The sequence below is a fragment of the Amblyomma mixtum genome, chromosome 4 (assembly GCF_055824585.1).
Source record: "Amblyomma mixtum isolate Tamu chromosome 4, ASM5582458v1, whole genome shotgun sequence".
Classification (NCBI taxonomy): domain Eukaryota; kingdom Metazoa; phylum Arthropoda; class Arachnida; order Ixodida; family Ixodidae; genus Amblyomma; species Amblyomma mixtum.
In genome coordinates this window covers 145737559-145760125 of record NC_143015.1, presented here as the reverse complement: position 1 = coordinate 145760125, position 22567 = coordinate 145737559, and positions in this window count along the sequence as shown.

Sequence of the window (22567 nt, the reverse complement as noted above, 5' to 3'; positions counted from 1 at the left end):
ATATCGTTTTCCCCGGTGGCATGGCAGCGAAGCACGGGCAAAACGAGGAGAACGGAAATACAGACCACAAAGGAGTGCATTCTGAAACTGTTCTCACAGTATTCGAGCCTCTCCTCGAGTACGATGTCGATAGAATTGTATTGTACTTTTATACTCGGATTGTCACCCGAAGTGACAAAAACTAATGAAGCGAAGGAAAAACGAACAACAATTAAACTCTAGTTTTTGTTATTCCGCGCTCTAGATTTATATCTTGCATGTTCACTTGACAGCGATTGATAACTGAGCGCATACATTGCTTCATGAATTGCCTCGAGTTATTGTGTTTTTTTCTTGTTTTTTAGCGACAGCTGTATCTTGAACAATTTAAATGTATGCGTAGTTGCTGTATACTTACTTATAATGAATTACACATATGGCGGGGATAGTGATCACACAGCCAGGCAGAGGAGTAAGGACGAGAGATAACCGCCATACAAGCTTAGCGCTGTACGGTATGTTACGACAGGGAGTAGTAGAGTCACTGAAAGAGGGAGTGAAAGAAGGGTGAAGCGAGAGAAGCGCGAAAAAGAAACCCGGCCAAAGCTAGGGTAACAGCGATGTATACTGCCATGCAGAACTGCCACGCGCTACCAACATCACAGTCAGGTAGAGCACGCATTCACCCCCGATCCCGTGCCCACGTCGTGCCCCGCATCTAGAGCAGCCTTTTGTTGTAAGCGAACGGAAGCGCGGCCATAAGCACTACGAAATGCTCCAAAACACCTAAGGGACGCTGAGCGTAAGCGGCAGGCGAGAGCCCAACTATACGACGTGGTTTCATAGAGAGGACACGTTTGGGACGTTGCCAGCAAACGTGCTGCCCAATATCATCCGCAAGTTGGTCTGCCACATATTTCCCATAAAAAAGTGTCCACGTTCGCGCTATGCTACGTAATGCGGAAAACCGAGCAGATAGTAGGGTCGCCTATCTGCTCCGGTGGCGCTTGAGAACTTGATCCACGGTATAGCTCAGGGCAAGAGTGTCTCTGCTGTGCCGAATCCAGAGACCGCATCTTCATGGGGTAGTTTTATAGCGGGCTAGTTAGAGCGATTCGTTCACCTTAGAAAATTGCCGTCTTTTTCCGTACAGGTCTCTGAGTATTAACTAAGTCGTTGGTTGTAATTGAAAGGAATGCAAAGATGCATTCGAGAAATTACGACGGGAGGAAAGCTGGACCACGACGTGTAGGAAGGCATTAAGGAAGAGGCGCAAGAGGCAGATATAGAAAAAAATTAGCAAAGATTTTCTAGACAATGCTAAATCTGACTATTTACGTACGCGTGTAACAAAAATTCATTTATTTTTCGGTTTTGCTCTTTTTTAATCTTGTTTTCAGCATATGTCGATGTGCTCGCCATTTCTATTGCTACCGTATTCTATGTTCTTTCTCCGTAAGTCTGCATAAAAATAATGTGCATAAAACTCGAGGTATGCGCGTAGGCTGCCTTAGTGTAAGAATTTGCGTATACACTGCGTTGTTTTTTTTTTTTACATCATGCTCCGCTCTCGAAACTACTTCATTTTTGAAGCTCATGCAGGTCCAGTGTAAAGTTGATCGTGGCTCCTCCAATCAACCATGTAGTAGTGAAAACTTTCGATGATGAGGGAGGCTTTAAAGATACCAAGAATAAAGGACCCAACGAGTCGCTATTCGCACTGGGAGAACTTACATCGGACTACGTATGTGATACAGCTACTCGCGACAGCTTTAGGATAGTTGAAAGTACCTGCATTCATTTACTCACAGTGTCATTTGTGCTAAAAAAAAATGTTAACAAAAATGCTCAGAAATTTTATTTCCTTTATACCTTTTTCCTCTTGAGTGAACAAAAAAGTGTAGCAAACAATAAATAAACGTGTATTACAAGAAGTTCAATAATTTCTAATGCCTCATTTGAGGGATCATCCTGTACGTTTCAGTGCGAAAACAGCTCTTGCCTCATGAGTGGCGTGGACAGGATGTGTCACGCTTTTACGAATCCATAGCCAGTCCACAATCCTATTCTAAGCCATCGAAAAATGCAATCCATAATCTAATCCTGAATCTAACTATGCGCGAACTCTCACAGAAGAAAAGGTGGGAATAGGCGGGCACAGTGGGAGACGGGGACGATTCCACTGCGCCACGACAGCTATTTGCTTTTTCTTTATTCCATGGAAGTAGTGCCGAAAAGGAAAATCCGTGTGTGGTCATGCCACAAAACACCAGGCTGTGTAATACGAGCTACCTTACCCCTGCACGTCCCCACGTTCCCAAACAACAAATGTCTGGGGGCACACACATGCATCTAGATAGGGCAACCAGCTAGGCTGCTCTTCCAGAGAAGCATATGTTCCCCGCACGAAAGCGCACTGCTCATGGAAAAAAGATTTGCCACGACGGTTCGACGATTGCAGCTGAATAAAGGCGCGTCTAGTGAATGCAGAGTTTTCTTAGAAATGTATCTTCGAGACATGTAGTGAGGCGTACATTAGTAATTATGAGCATATAAATTACAAATGGCGTAATTAACCGAGTGCAAAAATACGTTGCCGATAAATTTACTTCTTGTTTGGCGTATTGTAGCGCCATCAAGCGGCGCCCATTAAAAACTCCTCTTGTAAGGTACCATGTTGGCCCAGCAGATGGTGTGCGCGTAGCACCGCAGCGAATGCCTACTCGGCCCCATAGGCATGCCCCAAGACCCAAATTCAGAGGGCAGACCACACACAGCTTTCGCGTTTTCGCACGTAAGAAGCCTTAAGTACAGCTCATAATTTTTTGATGTCTTACATCCATATTGACCAAACAACATTCGCTAAACCTGCCACTCTTGCAATCTAGACACAACCGTAACGTTTGCTGCTGTTTATTCTTGCACTTTTTTGAACAGCATCTCGAGACAAAGCGCTTCGTCGACCATTCATTTGCCGCGAACTTGCTGAGCGCTACACAGTAAAGGTGACATTCGCGCAATCATACCACGATGAGAAGAAAACACGCCACGTGACATATTAAACACCTTGAGGCACTTAACTCGAAAATACTGAGAGCACTGAATGTTACAGGTGCGTTAAAAGAACGTCTTACGGGTCAAGCTGGTTACTGTTCATCTTTGGTTACAGGCGCAAAGAAAGACACAACACAAGGCAGAAAGACGGAACGAAGCGCTACTCCCCTATTGAAAAATCCGGTATCGCGGCAAACCGGATTTTACCGGAACATATCGGTTTCATACCGGTCCGGTATCACTCTCATACCGGCGCGACCCGTTCGGTTTGATGGCTATACCGGTTCATACCGGTCCGGTATCGATCCCAAACCGGACAGACCGCTCCGGTACGGAGCTCATACCGGACAGTCCATTCCCGGTTCGAAGCTCAAACTGGACAGACCAGTCCGGTACGGAGCTCAAACCGGACATACCAGCCTGTATTCAGAGCGATATGTGCCGCGGTTTTGGTGCTTGGTCTGCAGATTGACTGTTGTACGCCAGCAGATATATTTTAGGGGAAAGGTGGGGGCAGCGCGCGCATAAGTACGATAATCAACACATACGCGGTTTTGTTGAAAGGGCTAGGAAAAGAAAAGGGCTAAGCGTGAGCTTCGCAGTGGCAAAACATGCAGTTTGTGCATGATTTGGTGATTTGAGGGCAACCGCCATATTGGCTTCCCGTGCAGCACCCTGACAAAGTCAAGGCGGCTGTGTGCGGGCACACGGCTAGTATATATCCGCCAGCAGCCTTCGTAAGTCCTGCGCAGATTACTCTGGATTTCACAGTGCAGAACTTCACGACTGGCTGATAAACATGGCGAGCCTCCGGTGACTGCGCCAGAGGCTCCAAAAGGTTTGTTACTGTCGCGTTCATTGCAGCAGCTGTTCGCTAGCGGCAGTCTGTAGCGACGCATCGATGAAGAAAGAAAATTCTTGGTTTTCGTGCAGGAATTCTTTGCACTTCTTCTTCGTCAAGTGATTGCCCATTGATAACGCAACTTGTCCAAGTGCCATCCCGAGCGGCCCCACCCTTCACTTTATCAGGAAGGCATACTAATCACAAATCGCCCACAACATTTCTATCGACGAACAAGATATCAACGGAACCGGCAGCTTGCGGTGTTCCCTTAAGGGCGACGCTTCGTGCTAGCTAGAAGATACAGCGCTCGAGAGAACAAAATAAAAACAAAAACCACCTGTAGAAACCTTACACGAGTAACCCGTCTTTACGCAAATTTTTTAAAGCTTTTTTTTTTCTCTCATCACCGCCTTCTCTGCTTTTCCTGGGTCCGTCACAACAAAAAAACCTGCGCATTCCTGGTCTTTCTATCGGGCTTTGTTCCTTCCCCTTGGGCTCCTCTGTGTCTGTCAACCCACGACCGAACATTTTAAGCCGCCCTCCCGAGTCCCGACCACGCTTCCCGCGACTTCCATGAAGTGGCGAGGAGGTTCCGATTCTACTTGTTCACTGTCCCCGGCCGCTTCGCGGTGACTTTTTGCAAAAGTGCCCCCCCCCCCCCCCCCCCCGCCTTTCCTGCGTTAGTTTGGAACAGGTTTTTACTTCTCTCCTGCGGCTGGGTTGAGTGTCAAGCGATGAAGGTAGCTGGGAAAACACGCTGGCACTCGCTCGTTGGCGTTGAATTTGTGTTATACAATTTCTTGCGCCTTTCTTCGTGTTGGCTTGATCAATCCATGATCAAAGATGACATCGCCTTTCATGCGTACGTCCAGTGCAAATATGGTGGAACCCTATCATCCTTGTCTCAGTGATGAATGACTTCGCTCCGAAAGACGTGAGTGGTGAACATTTGACCGGTGGAGGCCGGTGGTGAACATTTGACCGGTGGAAGGCGGATTTTATGACGGCGACGTCGTGCTGCTAGGACGTAAGTACGCATTTTAAATCACTCTGTTCTTTAAGTACTGCCTCCGTCTCGGTGATATGCTCGGCGTCAACAGAAACGTTCTAACTGTTCAGTGTCTTTTTAACTAAAACTTTGTAGACTGCACAGCGTAGAGGGACGAAATAGCGCAAAATTTTCTTTCAGTTACATACCGAAATTGCTTGTCCTTCATATATCACGACTAAAATTAGTTTTATAGTTTAGCAAAGCAGAAATCTGGGCGAGTTGGTAAGTATTCATGAAATGCGTACCGGATTATAGTAACACGCGCATCCTGTTCCGACACGGCGATAAGGTAACACGAGAGATCATGGAGGCCTTTTATATTCATCAGAAAGGCAGTCTATGTATCAGCAGCCCTTCGATTGCCTTATCCGAGAGGGAGTTAAGGTATTTGAACTCCCACGTGCCTTCCAGAAAATGTCTGTGTGCCTGATAAGTGTTTCTATATGTACCCCTTCTTTTCTGCAATAAAAACTAGTTGATAGTCAGCGCTTGTTTGTGTTACTCTGTCGTCTTTCGTTTTTCCCGTTTTTTGTTGCGCTGTGAACAATATCATGTTTTATAGTTTGTATTATTTCTTTACAGAGGCACATGGTGTATACGTGCGAGAGCAATCATTGATAAGCGTCCTGAGGGGGAGCGGCTCAAGACCTTGAACAAACATCACGCATCGCATCAATGCTGCGGTATGTGCCGTAAATAATGGAGGATGACCACGCAAGCATCGCAATCGTCTGAGCAACCTGTTTACACACCAACAATGTTACGACGCAGATTTGCAATACATTAATGATTCAAACATGGAAGGCGGTAGGTGCATTCACGATACTGAGCATTGCCAATGCTCAGGGCCTGGCGTCTTGAGACGCCTGGCTTGTCTGTGGCTTGTCTGGGCCCACGGGGGCCCGCAATTCAGAGCCCCGTTTGTGCTACTGGGGTATGCATTGGTTATTGCATACAGGTCCACCTCGGGAATGGAATTTTTATTCCTTCGGCAACGTGCACAGCAGTTATGGTGGCACCCAAAGATTCGCGTTTCTGTAAAGACGCAGCCTTTGGACGACTCCACAACTCCTGGAAAGGGGCGTTACAGGGCAAGCTTGCCATCGGAACCTGAAGTCTGAAGCCTCCACAGTGGGCAGAAAGCCAATGACCCGTGAAAAGCTACAAGCCATTGGCCGTAAGTTGCATGTCACAGTGCTCAATGCATTATGTTGTGTGTCAGTGCGCAATTAAATGATAAGCTGGGGGCATTATGTACTACCAATCATATTTTCTTTTCTGCAGGTGCTTTTGACTACTTCATTGGCCAGCACCCTGTAGAGACCCCAGCGCCGGTAGATCGTCGCAAAGAGTTAAATTATTACTTAGTGAGCTGGTTCAAGACATGCGGAAAAAATAAACATCTTTTGGAGTTTTTGATGCACTATAATACTCACCAAGCTACCAATACTTTGGTAAAAGGTGGGAGCAAATAACACAATGGCACATCGACTGCAATGCGAGTTGTTGATAATGGCAGATTACCAGTTTCTGAGGCTCTGTATATTTCAGCATTTCGCATGTACACTTATGGCCCCAGTTTTTGGGCAGATTTAGTCCAAGTGGGATATATTTGAAGCATTTTATTCTGCCTTTGTCCTGTGATACAGGGCCCTCCTGTATAATACGGGCCTAGCCTGTTTAATACAGGACTGTCCTGTATTCCGGTATGAATTTTAAACCGGAACCGCATACCGGGTTATTGTACCCGATATAACCCGATATGCGGTTCCGGTTTAAAATTCATACCGGATTTTTCAGTAGGGCAACTGATTTATTCGAAGGCAACACGCACACGCATGGCCGATTGTTCACGAAGTGCGCCGAAGGAGTTTATGAAATTCCCCACACGTGCGACCGCTCCTATATAGGGCAAACTGGGCGCTGCGTTAACGAGGGAACAGGGAACACGAAAGAAACGTTCAGCAAAATAAAGAAGGCCCAAATATGCCTAAGCATATAAGGTCCTGCCCGTCACGCTCTTGTGAGCCATGTTTTTCCGGCGTGCGATTTCTCTCAAAAAGCAAAGATACAAAAGCTAGGGAATTAATCCAACCTTTTTTCATTGCAAAGAAAGGACGCATGGGCGTCATCGGCATGTCTATATCCCTGCATAAGGCTGAGAACAATTTTTTCACCCGTTCGCTATCATGTCAACTTTGAAGATGATAGTATTCCTTGCATGTAAGGCGGTATATGTTTATGCGTGTTGCATTCGAATAAATCACATGTTACTGACGCTTCGTCCCGTCTTTCTGCATTGTGTTTTGTCTTTATTCGCGCCCTTAACAAAAGATGAGTTGCGTTAAAGGTTGTACTTCAGGCATACGCACTGTAAGGAATACATTCCTTGAAAAAAACTGCTTAAAAACTTCGTTTCGTCTTTGGAGATATTTGTTTAGAAGCAGTAGTTGAGCTATGAAAACTGGCTTCATGGTTTAAAGGACCGTTTTCGGCGAGCATTTGCACACAAAGGCGCATACATCATCTTGCACTCGAACGCAGAAGTGTTGGGGGCTTTCGAACACAGCCTTTGACAGGTGCCACAGTCGGTACCGAACATGTCAGAACGAAACGGCCTTACGCCTTCAGAAACGGCCTTACGCACATTTTGTATTTCTTCAACAATAAAACAATTAAAAATTTTGAAATAACCGCTGAACACAACTTATATCGCATGCCTCAAGCACAGGGAAAAGAGCACAGTGTCAAACGTGGCAGTGTTCAATAACATATACCGCACACCGTTCTCGAATCACATGATTGCTTTCAAAGACTGAGCTGTGGAAAATCCGCTGTTTTATTTTCGGCGTCATTATTCATAGCAGGACTCTGAGCGAGTACCAGTGCAAACAAATCTGAGTGCCCACTCGCTTTTTTTTTCTTCAACGAGTGTTTTCCTGGCTCTACAAAACCGTGGGAAATCGTGTAATTTGCAAATAATTTTGCAGCGCAAGCACCACTTCTCGCGTAGAAACCTTGAAAGGCATGTTACGGCACAAATATGACTTTAAAGTGGTCTCAATAAATATTAAACAAAAGAAAATTGTAGCGTAGGTGGCAATCGAACCCGGGCCTCCGGCATGCGAGACGGGAAAGCTTGCACTCCGCCATGACTAGTCTTGTTTTTTCCTTTGTTGCATGGAAATAGTGCCAGAAAGGAAAATCGGATATGCTCGCGCCACAAAACACCAGACTGTGTAATACAAGCCCACGATAACCCTGCACGTCCCCACCTTCCCAAACATCTAAGGTCTGGGAGGCAGGAACATTCATCCAGATAGGGCAGCCAGCTAGGCGGCTCTTCGAGGGCAGGATATACTCCCCGCACCAAAGCGCACTGCCCGCAGAACGAAGATTTAGGTGGCCGTGGTCATTCGGCGTAGCGGTTTATCATAGGGCTCTTTCGGAGATCAAATAGTCCCATCAACATAAATAGATCGACTTCTATTACGCAACGCAGTTTTTCTCCACAGTCAAACATGGATACTGTAGGGTGTGATTTCAATTTCCTTCTGAAGTGTTATGTCCCGGAAGAACACAGCATCATTGCACAGAATAAAACAATGATCAATGGTCTCTGGAACTTTGAACAGGCGGCAATTCACCCTCCATTACACAAACATCTCCTTAGCATGAAGCCATGCCTTGACAGGCAGCATCGGTGTGTGCAGTTTAAAGAAGAACGTTTTTGCAGCAGAATAAATGCACATTTTTTTAACACGTTTTAAAACACTGGTGTCAAGAAATTCCAGAAAAGGTTGCTGATACAAAGGCACAGGAAACAATTACTCTCTAGGTACCCGTATCTGACTCATCTGCTTTCTGGAGAAGCTGTACAGGTAGTCTAAAGAAAAACGCACCGTGAGGAAGTTTAAAGTGTCCGCTACTTCCCAAAGGAATCCAGGAATCCCCAGAAAGGTCCCCAACGAGTGTGTCTAGTACGTGCGAATAGGAAAGGCACTGCCTACAGAACCGAGATTTCGATGACCGTGGTGATTCGGCGTGCCGGTTTATCATACGGCTATTCCGGAGATTAAATAGCCCCATCAACTTAGGTAGATCTACTTCTACTACACAAAGCAGTTTTTGTCCACAGACAAACAACACGTACGGGTTGCTAATTTGAAAAACAAAAATGCGAAACAAAGTGCACGAGTAAGTGAACAAGCCTATTCCACTAGACTTCAGAGAAAGAAATATGTTATCACAACGCATGGGTTCCCATTGGGAGCGCCATACGAAGGTAGCGAAAATTCTTTGCATCACCTTAAGCCCGAGCAACCACTGACAGTTCCCTACCTACGCAGGCATGGGTTTCTCGCCTCGTGGGCATTATCTGTGAATCCCAGTAGATCCACTGTTCCGACTTTGGTGCAGAGGAGCCCCTAATGGCTTTGCAAAACACCGGCGTCATCATCATCACCCTGTCAACGGTACGCAGCACGACAAAGGCCTGTCTCCTATCCCTCTAATTCATCCAGTCTATGACAGCTCCGTCCGCCTTATCATGGTAAATTTTTAAATCTCATTCATCTGCTCGACTTTCTGCTGCCAATAAATAAGCTTGCCTTCTCTTGAAAACGACCATCGATTACCTTGCCATCGTTTTACATGCCCTGCCGAAGCCTATTTCTTCTTGATTTCAACTAGGGTGCCATTAACTTCAATTTGCTCCCTGACCCACTCTGTTCCTTACGCTTATCATTTTCATTTGGATAGGTCACAGCGCTGCCTCAATTCAGGTTCAACCCTGCAGCTTTTATATGACTTCCTCTTCAAGATTAATGCTGAACTGCTGTTCATAATCACAGTGCCCGCCAAGTGTAATGTCACGCTAGAGTTAAAATAGGGTAATCACCCGAAAGTGTGTATAGAAACCGCGGGTTCCTGGCATTTGTAAGGTTTAACCACCAATAGATCTACCATTTAGACTTGTTCTGTTTTTTTTTTTTCATTTCATCATTTTATTACAGTGTACATTGGAGTGTTCTCGCAGGTTCATGTTCGGTTTCGCGCTTTGTCCACGCTGCTCGCGAGCAAGAAAAGCCTCAAACCTGCGTTTCTTCCGCTTTTCCTCATCTCCATTTCTTTCAAGCAGCAGCTTTGAGACCAAACTGTCAATACGACTAAACTGCAACATGTTTTCTGTCGACGTGTGAGACTACCGCCAAGAGCTCGCACTTTCTCAGTCGGCCAGACAAGGCGAAACACAATTAAAATTCAACTGCGCTCTAGCTGCCGTCAACGCCGCAAACATTCCCCGGATCAATGTGCATGCTACAACGGCCAAAGCTTCCAGGCGCTTGCGTCAATAAAAAACAAGCTGTCCAGCTTTCTTGTTAAGCTTGCTTGTGGCGGTATATGTCGAGCGTACACATCAGTAATCGCTTTATTGTACTTTTATAGACTGTATGGTGTCGTTTTCGCTTTTATTTCGTTTATCGCGTTTTGTTTAGTTTTCGCGCATGTTTCTCCGCATTTTCCTGTGCTCTTTATGGGCATATTTCTTTCAGTATTCGTTCTAAGCCTTCACGAAGAAATAAACAAATACTGTACATTCCAGTTCTTCTAAATGAAACTTCTCGGAACGCTTTTAAATGGCTTGCAGTGCTAGTTTCAACTGAATTCCAAGTCACATTTCTGAAGCACATCATCTCCTTGGACATCATTTACAATGTGCTGAATCCAAACGCAAGCATCTAGCTTACACTGAAGAAATCTTTAGGACCCCTTCATACATCACCAAACGGGATGAGAAACTCAATATTGTCTTAAATTTTAATGTTTCTTTGCTGTGTACCCTTAGCAACCACTGCACTTTGAAATTTAAGTCCGTGACAGAGAAAGTTCGGAATTCAACACATAAACGCTGTTCTACTAACAAAGGATGTAAGTATATTCTGCATCGCTACAGTTCTGATAGGCGAGCTCCTTACTCTTCTTTCGTATGTTTCACTTCTTTTAACAGCTCAACTACTGAACCATATTCATTCTTATCTACGCATCTACAGCCGCGCATGGCAACAATGCAAGTGTTTTTTTTTTAAGTTTTGTTGCCTTGCGCTTCGTCGAAAACCAGGAATTTGGCATTTTATTTATTCAGCATGTTTTCTTTGATACTAGAACAGCGGTACTGAGCAAATTTCAAATGTTCACAGACGCACAGTAGGTATAACTATAAAAGACTAATTTTCCACAGGAAATTTAAATAACTGATATCTCTTGCAATTGGTTGGATTTGCATCCATTAACTATGCCGCATTCATTTTATGCTCTATTCCTTCAATATATTTACCTTGAAGTGATGTGGAGAACACAGCAGGAATAAAACAAAAATTTATATTCATAGTTCCGTATTGTACTGAGAAAAGAAGCAATTACCAGTATTTTTGGCTTAATAGCGCATTTCTGCCTCATGGACTGATCACAGATACACTCTGGCTAAAATTCACGCTCTGGTTGTTAGTTATAAGACTAACAAATAGAACTTCCACATTACCACCGCCTCTAAACACCTGCACGAACCTCTTTCCGAACAAAACTCAAGTGCAGGCCGCAATTCTTTACTGCGCTGCGATGCTAGGGGACTGTCAGCACCCTTCAGAACACTTCCTTGAAGTTCGGCGGGGGGTAGCTATTACAGCCGTCGTCGTCGCTTCGGTGGACGCTGGTTGTTGCGAGGCGCGTCTCTTCTTTCTGTCTTTCCTCTCACATCTTTCAACTTTCCTCTCTCTGCGCGTAGCGGCGATTGTGGCTCAGCTCCAGCCAGTGGGCAGGCCCGTGCACTTTCCTTTTTATCTTTCCTTCAGTCGCACAAAAACAACAACAACTTGGAAGCTCCAAGGCATCTGGCATATGCTAGTGATACCGGCAATTATTAGCTGTTTAAGTCTTCGTGAACAGTGTTAGACTGCGTTTACTTATTCTCCACCTTTGTCCCCGTTTTTTCCGCCTTCTTCGTGCTACGCTACCTTAACTGGTGATGTTCTGATGTTGTCCATGCCAGGCGGCAAAGATGGTGTGGGCTGCAGACGTCCCATATAACAAAACGCACACGCTAGCCACAAAACGTGATTTAGTCTAGCGTCGAAGATACATTTTATCTACATGGTTGCTTCTTTGTAATAGTGCATAGTAAATTGCTATTTAAGGATCACCACGCGAACTTTGCAAGAACGAAATGAATACTCGATTACTGAATTGCTGCTATGAAGTTCAAACTGAAAGAATTCTCTATTTTAGAAGGTGCAAGGCAGTGCCCAACAAACAAAATAAATATGTCGTGGTTTGAAAGCTATTTTTCATTTCTCGCAGAAATGGTGGTGGTGGTTTTGGTGGTGGTGAAAACATTTATTTAATCATAGAAAGAGGTGCTGGGGGTCGTGACCTAAAGGGTCACGCCCTTACAACCTCTAGGTGGGATGCCTAGTCAGGCACCCCATTTTCGTTTGCCGCAGCCCGGGCGCGCTGCGTGAAGGCCCTTTGGGCCTCGAGGGTGCAGCAACCGGACAGGGTCGCTTCCCAGTCCTCTCGGGTGGGGATGGGGGCTAGGGATGGGTTCTGCTGGCAAGCCCATACCATGTGCAGTCGGCTACGCTAATACTATGCCCCTCGTCATCTATCTAAACCTGTCGTGAGAAGAAACCAAAAGTTCACTGTACCTTACGCGAATAGAGAGGAGATTTCCAAATTTTCATCGCTTTTTTTAACTATTTGCACATTACAACTGGCGGGTACTCTCCGATTATCAACAGCAGTCCTGCTTTAAGCCTCGAAGAGAAGTTATATAAGTGCACGACCTGATTCAGGCAGCACTGCGTGTTATCGAAATGAAAATATTTAGGTATAAGATTACACCGATATAAGGACAACTTATCGAAATGATGAAGAAATGGACTTGGCCACGGCATGTAAGGCAAATGTAAGATAATCGGTGGTAGGTTTAGGTAAAGCAATCGATTTCAAGGTAAAGAAAGCCTAGCTTGTGGCAGCAGATAATCATGTCGATGGATGAGATATGAAAATTTGCCATGATAAGCTGGTTGCAGCTGACAAAGGACCAGGAGAATTAGAGCGACATGGCAGAGCCCTTTGTCCTGCAGTGGACACTAAAGAGGCTTATGATCATTCCGGTGCTATGTAAGGGCCTTTGCTCTGCTCCGACCAATAATTTGATCATTTTGTGTCCAGTGCCCCTAGATGCGTTTTCTTCATTTCGTATTGCAAGCTTGTATCTCAGAAGGGCTGATTGCTGCATTTGTTGCTCATTTGTTTTTTAACGGCCGCTAAGGAGTCCGCGTACATGTGAGCTTCACTTATGGACACTGTTTTATATATAGCTTTAGGTATACGACAGTATGAATCTAAAACAAGAGTGTTCGGGTGGTCCTGCATGCACTTGCTATTTTTCTATACCGAAGTTAATGTGGCACTAGTAGTGGCCGCATTGTCACCCTCACCTGTAACCGACCCATTCTTATAAGCTGTACATTTTTCATGGCATATAGCACGCACTAGAGTTCGATTGACCAGCTGTTCTTCACAACAAATTAAAGAGGATCCGACAACTCGAACTTTGGTGGCTTGTACTCATCTGCAAGAAGTGGAGATCTATATCGTTAGAAAAACAGAATTTTCGGCTCCTGATCAGTCTTGTACATCGAAGCATTCCTGAAAATTATACTTCATAGCACATGATTTCCCTGGCTTTTTCAAAAGCTAGGAATGCACTGTCTTCAAGCGGAATGGTTAGCGGGCACCCCGAATTCTTTGTATTGTGCACTTGCATACAGTGCTGCCATGAATAACAACATCGAAAAAAAAAACGCGAATTTTTCTCAGCTCAGTCTTTGAAAGCACTCTTGGAATGCAAGAACGGAATGCAATCCATCTGACGAAACACTGCCACATTTCGCTCAGTGCTCTGTTCACTGTGTGTGAAGCAGACGATAAAAGTCCTGGCGGTCGTTTATTTCACATTTTTATTTTATTATGTATGCAGACCTACAAAATATGTGCAACGCTGTCTCTGCAGGGTTGTTTCACATGTTCGCTTTCAACAAAGGCGCCTATCAATTGCTGTCTTTGAAAGACAATGACACTTCTGTATGCACCAGCCAGATAACAAATGAGCCTTTGTGTCGAAATGCTCGCCGAAAACATTCTACTGAACCATGAAGCTCTTTTCCTTCGAAAGGCTCAACCAGAGTTTTTAAAAAAGCGTCTTAAAATGAGAATTAAAGATAGTGCATAGTGTTCCTGAAGAGTATGCGCTTTAAGGAATGTATTCCTTGGAATGTTCAGGTGGTCGAAATTTCCGGAGCCCTCCACTACGGCGTCTCTCATAGCCTTAGTCGCTTTGGGACGTTAAACCCCATAAACCAACCAACCAGAGTGCACATCCCTCAAGTACCACCTTAGACGCTGCTGTCACAATCAGTGCTGTCCATTTTGCGAGTTGAAAGCCTGTAGTCACTAAAAATGTTATTCAGAGCGCTTTGCCTCTATTGTGCTATGGTTGCGTGAGATAGACCATCGTCGAAAGTACCTCACTCGGAGGGATGTAAAACACATCGCAAATGAGGCCATTCAAGGAAAGGAACAGATAAAAAACATAGACTAGTACTGCCTTTATGTCTGGTGGTTTGACGATGTCTTTGAGAGGATGTAATTGGCAAAATAAAATGGCAGTAACACATCAATGAACGTTCATCGCAAATATCTCGAAATTTCTCTTTCTCTTGGTTTTCACCATTTATTATTTTCAAGAACAAAACGTCAGCCTAACTGTTCAAGGTCTCTGTAGACAAGATACAAAGCTACTGATGTAAATAATGAATACCTATGCCGTTCATTCTCATAGCGCTCTAGGTAATTTTGCGTGCATTCGTAGTTCTAAACCACGCAGACTGGGAATTTTAGATAAAATTTTCATAAGTTCTCGCAGGGACATGAGAGAACAGTTGACTAACTTAAGACAGGTGTTGTCCTCAGCAGCTCGGAAGGCTGGAGAAGAAAAAATCACGCTATTCGGTTCCTGTCGTCCAATTTGAGGAACTCATGTTAATAAATCTGTCGATTCACAAAGGAGCCCCATTACCGCTGTCCATTGAGGAACTCGTGTCATTAAATATTTCGATTCACAAAGGAGCCCCATCACCACTGTCCATTGAGGAACTCATGTCATTAAATCTTTGGATTCACAAAGGAGCCCCATCACCGCTGTCCATTGAGGAACTCATGTCATTAAATGTTTCGATTCACAAAGGAGCCCCATCACCGCTGTCCATTGAGGAACTCATGTCATTAAATGTTTCGATTCACAAAGGAGCCCCATCACCGCTGTCCATTGAGGAACTCATGTCATTAAATCTTTGGATTCGCAAAGGAGCCCTATCACCGCTGTCCATTGAGGAACTCATGTCATCAAATCTTTCGATTCACAAAGGAGCCCCATCACCGCTGTTGATTGAGGAACTCATGCCATTAAATGTTTCGATTCACAAAGGAGCCCCATCACCGCTGTCCATTGAGGAACTCATGTCATTAAATCTTTGGATGCACAAAGGAGCCCCATCACCGCTGTCCATTGAGGAACTCATGTCATTAAATCTTTCGTTTCACAAAGGAGCCCCATCACCGCTGTCCATTGAGGAACTCATGTCATTAAATCTTTGGATTCACAAAGGAGCCCCATCACCGCTGTCTATTGAGGAACTCATGTCATTAAATCTTCCGATTCATAAAGGAGCCCCATCACCGCTGTCCTTTGAGGAACTCATGTCATTAAATCTTTCGATTCACAAAGGAGCCCCATCACCGCTGTCCATTGAGGAACTCATGTCATTAAATCTTTGGATTCACAAAGGAGCCCCATCACCGCTGTCCATTGAGGAACTCATGTCATTAAATCTTTCGATTCACAAAGGAGCCCCATCACCGCTGTACATTGAGGAACTCATCTTATTAAAACTTGCGATTCACAAAAGAGCCCCATCATCGCTGTCCATTGAGGAACTCATGCCATTAAATCTTTCGATTCACAAAGGAGCCCCATCACCGCTGTCCAGTAATTTCTTCAATTTGTCTAAATTACACGCAAAAAAGCTATAAGCAGAATCCAACTGTTCCTAATCATCGCTTCATGTGCCATAGCAGCGGTTGATAATGTGTCTTATATATAAAAGCAATGACTACAGTACCTCCTTAAGAAAAAAATATCTGATGTACGATTTCTTGTTCTTAAAAGGGAAATGCTGCTCGGGTGAGTTAAGTGAAACCAGTATCTGAAGTGAAAAATATTCGTAAATAAGCTTCCATTCATTATGTGAAAACTGCATGAGTGCTAGAGTCCTTAAAGGCAGCTAGACGTGTGTTGCAACGTATTCATGGACACGTCTGCGGCACTGCGCCTGCTGAAGAATGTCCCGATGCCTGTATAGCGTGTGCAAGTCTTTGAACTTTAGTCAACCTGTGACAAAATTTTTCTGTTCAGTTTTTCTTTCCCTTTTGCAGCCTGCCTCAATATTAATCCGGGGCTGCAGCCGAGTCACTCAGCTAAGTGTCCAATTATTACCTCAATGTTGCACGCGAGGATCAGATGAGCTCTAAAGATTAACACTGTTCTTTTCATCCAATGTGCCTACAAGACGTCTGTTCAAAAATTTCGTTATAGCACATTATTTCCCACGCTTCTCTAAAGCCAGGAACGCACTGTTTTTGAAGCGGAATAATGAGTGGACAGTCCTATTTGTTTTCATTCTGCGCACACTAAGAATCCTCCTATGATTAGCGACAGAGAAAAGAAGACTGCGAAGTCCTCTCTGCTCAATCTTTGAAAACTCTCATGGAATGCAGGAAAGGAATGCGGTATATCTTATTGAACACAGTTTCATTTCACTCGGTGTACTTTTTACTGTGTGTGAAGTCGACGATAAAAGTTGTGCTGGTCGGTTATTTCAAATTTTTATTTTAACATATTTTAAAACCCTACAAAATATATTTAAGGCTGTCTATGCAGTGTTGTGTAACATGCTCGCTAGCAACAGAGACGCCTATGATATGCTGCCTTCGAAAGACCCCGACACTTCTGTTCGTTCGAGCTAGATAACATATTTGCCTTTGTGTGCGAATGCTCGAAGAAAATAGTCCACTCTACCATGAAGCTATTTTCCTTCGAATTGCTCAACCAGAGCTTCCAAAGAACTGCTTCCAAAGACGAATGAAAGTTGGTAAAGTGTGTTGCTTAGGAGTGTGCGCTTTCAGGAATCTATTCCTTAGAGTGCACATCCCTGAAGTACCACCATAGACGCTGCTGTCGCACTCAGTGCTATACGTTTTTCGAGTTAAGCACCTGTAGGCATTAAATCTGTCGCTCGTAGCGCTTTGCCGCGAGCGTTCTAAAGTTACGTGAGGTAGGCAGTCGTCGAAAGTGCCTCAACGGGAGGGATCTAAAACACATCGCAAATAAGGCCATTTAACGCCAGAAACAGATAAAAACACATACACTCGTACAGCCGTTATGTCTGGTGGTCCAGCGAGGCCTTTCAGAGAATGTAATTCGCAAAATAATATTGCACTAACATATCCACTGTTGTTTATCGTGATATCTAAAAATTTCTCTTTTGGATTTCACCCGTGATTATTACAAGAACAAAACGTCAGGCTAACTATTCCAAGCTCTCTGTAGACAGAGATGCAAAGCTAGGGATGTAATTAATACATACTTGCGAATTTGATTCTCAAGGCATTCTTTGTAATATTGCGTTCATTAATAGCTTTAAAGCAGACAAATTATGAATTGTGGAGTAACTTTTTTCACAGTTTCTCGCAGGGGTACGTAAGGACAGATGATTGACGTAACACAAGTGCTGTCTTCTGTAACGGGGAAGGCTGGAGAAGACAAAGTATAGCGGTACTCTGCTGCTGTGGTCGAATTTGACAAATTCATGTCATTAAATCTTTGGATTCCAAACGGAGCCCCTTCATCGCGGTCCAGGAATTCCCTGAATTTTGTCTAAATTTAGCCCCTTGAACCAATAGGCAGAGTCCAGCAGCTCCTTATCAACGTTCATTTGCCATGGTAGAGGGAGGTAGTGCGTCTGGTACAAAAATTTTTTGACTCTAGAATACCTTCTTATGTAAAAAATATTTTCGAATACTTTCTTGTTTTTAAAAGACAAATGCTGCTCGAATGAATTTAATGAAACCAGTATCTGAAGGGAACAATATCATTCTTAAAGAAACATCCTCTGTCTGAAAACGTCTGAAAAATGTATTAGTGCTAGAGTTTTTAAAGGCAGGTAGACATCTGGTGCAGCGTATCCATATCCACATCTGCTGCGCTTTGCCTGGCGAAGAAGGTTGTAATGCCTATATGGAATGAGCAAGTCTCACAAATATAGCTGATCTTTTACATTTTTTTTTCTGCTCTGTTTCAGTTTTTTTTTTCAGCCTGCCTCGACACCTATCCTGGGCTGCAGTGTAGTGCCTCAGCTAAGTGATTGAGGATTATGTCAATGATTGCAGGCGAGCATCTCCTGAAAAGTAAAGGTTAACACTGTTCCTTCCATCCACTGTGCCTACCAGAAGTTGCTAGGTTATTGTACAAAGTATATAATGTGCAGAGCAATAAAATGTTTTCTTCGACCACTTCAACCTTTCATGAAAAGCTCCCAGATTGGCGTTCAAGAAAATCCACTCGGAGATCAGACAACACCGAATGATTCCTTCCTGGTAAAGAAAAATGCACTCCCCCGATTAATAAATAATCGTTTAAATGCTTCTAAAATGTTTTCCCAGAAGATACTTCGAAATCTTTCTTGTATATGTCAAAATAAAATAGTTTATAGTTTATGGGGTTTAACGTCCCAAAGCGACTAAGGCTATGAGAGACGCCGTAGTGGAGGGCTCCGGAAATTTCGACCACCTGGGGTTCTTTAACGTGCACTGACATCGCACAGTGCACGGGCCTCTAGAATTTCTCCTCCAAAGAAATTCATCCGCCGCAGCCGGGATCGAACCCGCGTCTTTCGGGTCAGCAGCCGAGCACCATAACCACTGAGCCACCGCGGCGGCGTCAAAATACAATATGCTTAGCATACAATAAAATATATTTTATGAAAGTAATAAATAATTTCTCTTGGGTTTGAAAGAGCCCACCTTAGAGGGGTGAATCTATATATTCCATTTTCATTGAATTAAGGCAATCCTCACCAGAAAGTGTGTTAGTGGACCGATGACCTATTGTTATCATCAAAAATTTATTCTTTTTTTTTTCTTGCAGTGCTGGACCGGCTGAGATGCTGAATGGGCAGTCCGGTCACTGTACTATTTCTGGTCATGCAAAAGGCATCTTTTATAAGCTTCCTGTCCTAAAACCTGCTTTCACAGGAGCACATATTTTCGTTAGTATTCAACAGGATCTAGTTTAATAACGTTTTTGCATCCTGAGAATATAAAACTTTATAAGCTTGCTTTTGTGGCAAAATTTCTGTTTTCGCCAATAACAAATACCGAAACTTTCATCAGTTTTATGAAGTCGCATGCTATCTCACCGCTACAGGAAGCTATGATATCCCTGATTTTAAAATAAAATGGCGAGTGGAGGTGTCCTTTTCCTTTGAGCGTTTCACTCATTCTTAACGCTGGTATGAAGAATGATCTCGAAACGAAAACAGGGAATAATTCCATCGGCTTAGCTTCATGCTGAGCAATACAGCAACGGAAGACATGAATGGGATATATTTTGTTGCACGTCGCCACTTTTCACTCTATATTCTTTTTACTTCAGTGAGGAGTGCAATTTCTTCATGCCTTCTTGGTTCCTATTCAAGTTTCTTTTCGTTATGGTTTAGGATTTAAAGAACTTGCGAAAGGCACTTCCGAAGGCAGGTTACTACTGTGAAACGCGTAAAATGAACACGCCGGAATTTCCTCAATGGTTGCATGGAGCGTGCATCCTCTATGCCCTACTAAAGCGATGAATATACGCAGCTTACATAGGAACACATAGGCATCCAGATTCGACTAATATTTTATTGGTTTATTTCTGTTTTCTAGCTACCTCAACCTTCTAGTTTCTCCCAAAAAATATACACACCCTAAAGAGTGAGTTCCAGCGCCAATTTAAAAAAGGATAACTGAATAAAATTGTCGCAATCCTTGGCATGTTAGCATGCACTAAACACACACTGAAAAGCGTGAGTTATCCAGTGTAATGTGCGAGGGGTACTCGGATCGAAACCCAGCACCTCCACCACGTGTAATGTGGAAACTCGCACAGTTAGTGTGGACGGCCACAGTCCTTGTCCCAGCAGTGCTGCTCAGCAGGCCGGCGTTCTCAAGCGCGCACCCGAGCTTCATCAGCTTCGTCTTCTGTCTTCTTCCTCTCCTTCGGCAGCGCTAGCCGCTGGGGCAGCAAGCCCCAACTCTCTTTCTTGCACCTGCAATTATCATGTGTGTGCCGTTGCTGTTAGAAATTCGTCGAAAATAACGAACATTGCCGATGAAATGCTGTTATCAACCGAACTTTATGCAGTAATAATACTGCATAAGCCCATTACTATCAAACAACCCAAGCGCAGTACAGGCAAACGCTGCGCAATGTCTTCAAGGCTCACTGTAAAGTCATTACTTCTAAATGTACTGGAACAATTCACATGCACAGATCATCAATTTCGTGCGTTCTTGAACGCCCGTGTCTAAGGCCCTTGAACTGTGTTGCTGAGTGCTTAAACACAACAGCGAATTCTTCAAGCAGAAAACAACAACCTGTCATAGGCATCGATTAACAAGGTTTTGAAGAAATTGAAAGCACTTACATACTCTATTTAAGTATTTAAGTGCTTACATACCTAAGCACTTAACCACTTTACCGCCATGATAGTGTATATGCAGGCTTCAAGAGAGCCCTTTAATTGTCTTTGGTGCATAAAATAACAGGATTTAATTTCGTAAACAGATACGCTAACCTTCCTACACAATACCGAAATAGTTCGAAGCCATAACTTTTAAAATAAATGGAATTTAGGGCATAGCATCACATGCACCACAACGCGTTCACTTCGTTCCCCTCTAACACGCTTGAGACAAAGCCCGTCGCAGAATACGCGTTCCCTTTAGTCGCCGCGGTGGATCAGTGGTTATGGGGCTCGGCTGCTGACCCGAAAGACACGGGTTCGATTCTGGCCGCACCGGTCAAAGTAAGATGAAGGAGAAATTCTAGAGGCCCGTGCATTGTGCGATCTCAGTGCACGTCAAAGAACCCCAAGTGGTCGAAATTTCTGGAGCACTTCACTACGGCGTCCCTCATAGCCTGAGATTCTTTGGGAGGTTAGAACAACATAAACCATAATTTTTTTTTTAATTTTCAAACCTCAGCCTTACCTGTCAGAACGTCGCTTCTTGAAAAAGGAGCTTTCATGCCATGGTTCTTGAACTGTCGCTTGTGCCAACACCCACAAATTACTGATCATTGAGTTTTGTCGTGATGCCTTCTTTTTTGGGCACATTCTTCAGCAAACTCTCAAAAAGAACCTTAAAATTACGCCCTATACTATAAGCTTTTTGCATAAGAGGGAAGGGTATAAGGCTCCACGTGATCTTTTAATGCTCATGAAACTGTTCAGTCTGTGGAAGAGCCGCATGACCGATGGCTACGCTGAGTCACCTTGTTCATCGAAGTTCACGGATTAGTGTGCAATGTTGCGGGGAGTATATGCTGCGCCAGGGTCCGTACAGCGAAGGTAAAATAATCGGTGGTAGTTTTACGTAAATGTATCGATTTCAAGGTAAGGAAAGCCTAGCTTGTGGCAGCAGATGTGGATGGATGACATAAGCTGATAAGCTGGCTGCAGCTGACACAGGACCGGGAGAATTTGAGCCACATTGCAGAGACCTTAGTCCTGCAGGGGATACTAAAGAGGCTTATGATCATCCCGGTATTGTGTATGTACCTGTGCACTGCTATGACCAATCATCTGTTCATTTTGCGTCAGTGCACCTAGATGCTTTTCGGCCATTTCGTATCGCAAGCTTGCATCTCATTAGGGCTGATTACTGCATTTAATGGCCGCGAAGAAGTCCATGTAAAATTGTACTTCCCTCAAGGACACTGTTTTATATATATCTTTAGGCATTCGACAGTGTAAATCTGAATTACAAGAGTGTTCGCGTAGTCCTGCATACACTCGCTATGTTTCTATATCGGAGTTAAGGTGGCATTAGTAGTGGCCGCATTGCCACCCTCACCTGTAACCGACTCACTCTTATAAGCTATACATGTTTCTGTTCAGACAGCACGCACTAGAGTTCGATTGACCAGCTGTTTCTTACAACAAACTGAAAGAGGATCCGACAACTCTAACTTTGGCGGCTTGTGCTCATTTGCAAGAAGCGTAGATTTCTATCGTAAAAAAAAACTAAATTTTTAGCTCCCTATCAGTCTTGTATATCGAAGCGTTTCTGAAAATTATTCTTTATAGCACATGATTTTCATCGCTTTTCGAAAAACTACGAAAGCACTGTTTTTCAGCAGAATGGTTAGTAGGCACCCCGATTTTTTGCTATTGTGCACTCGCTTAGAGTGCTGCGATGAC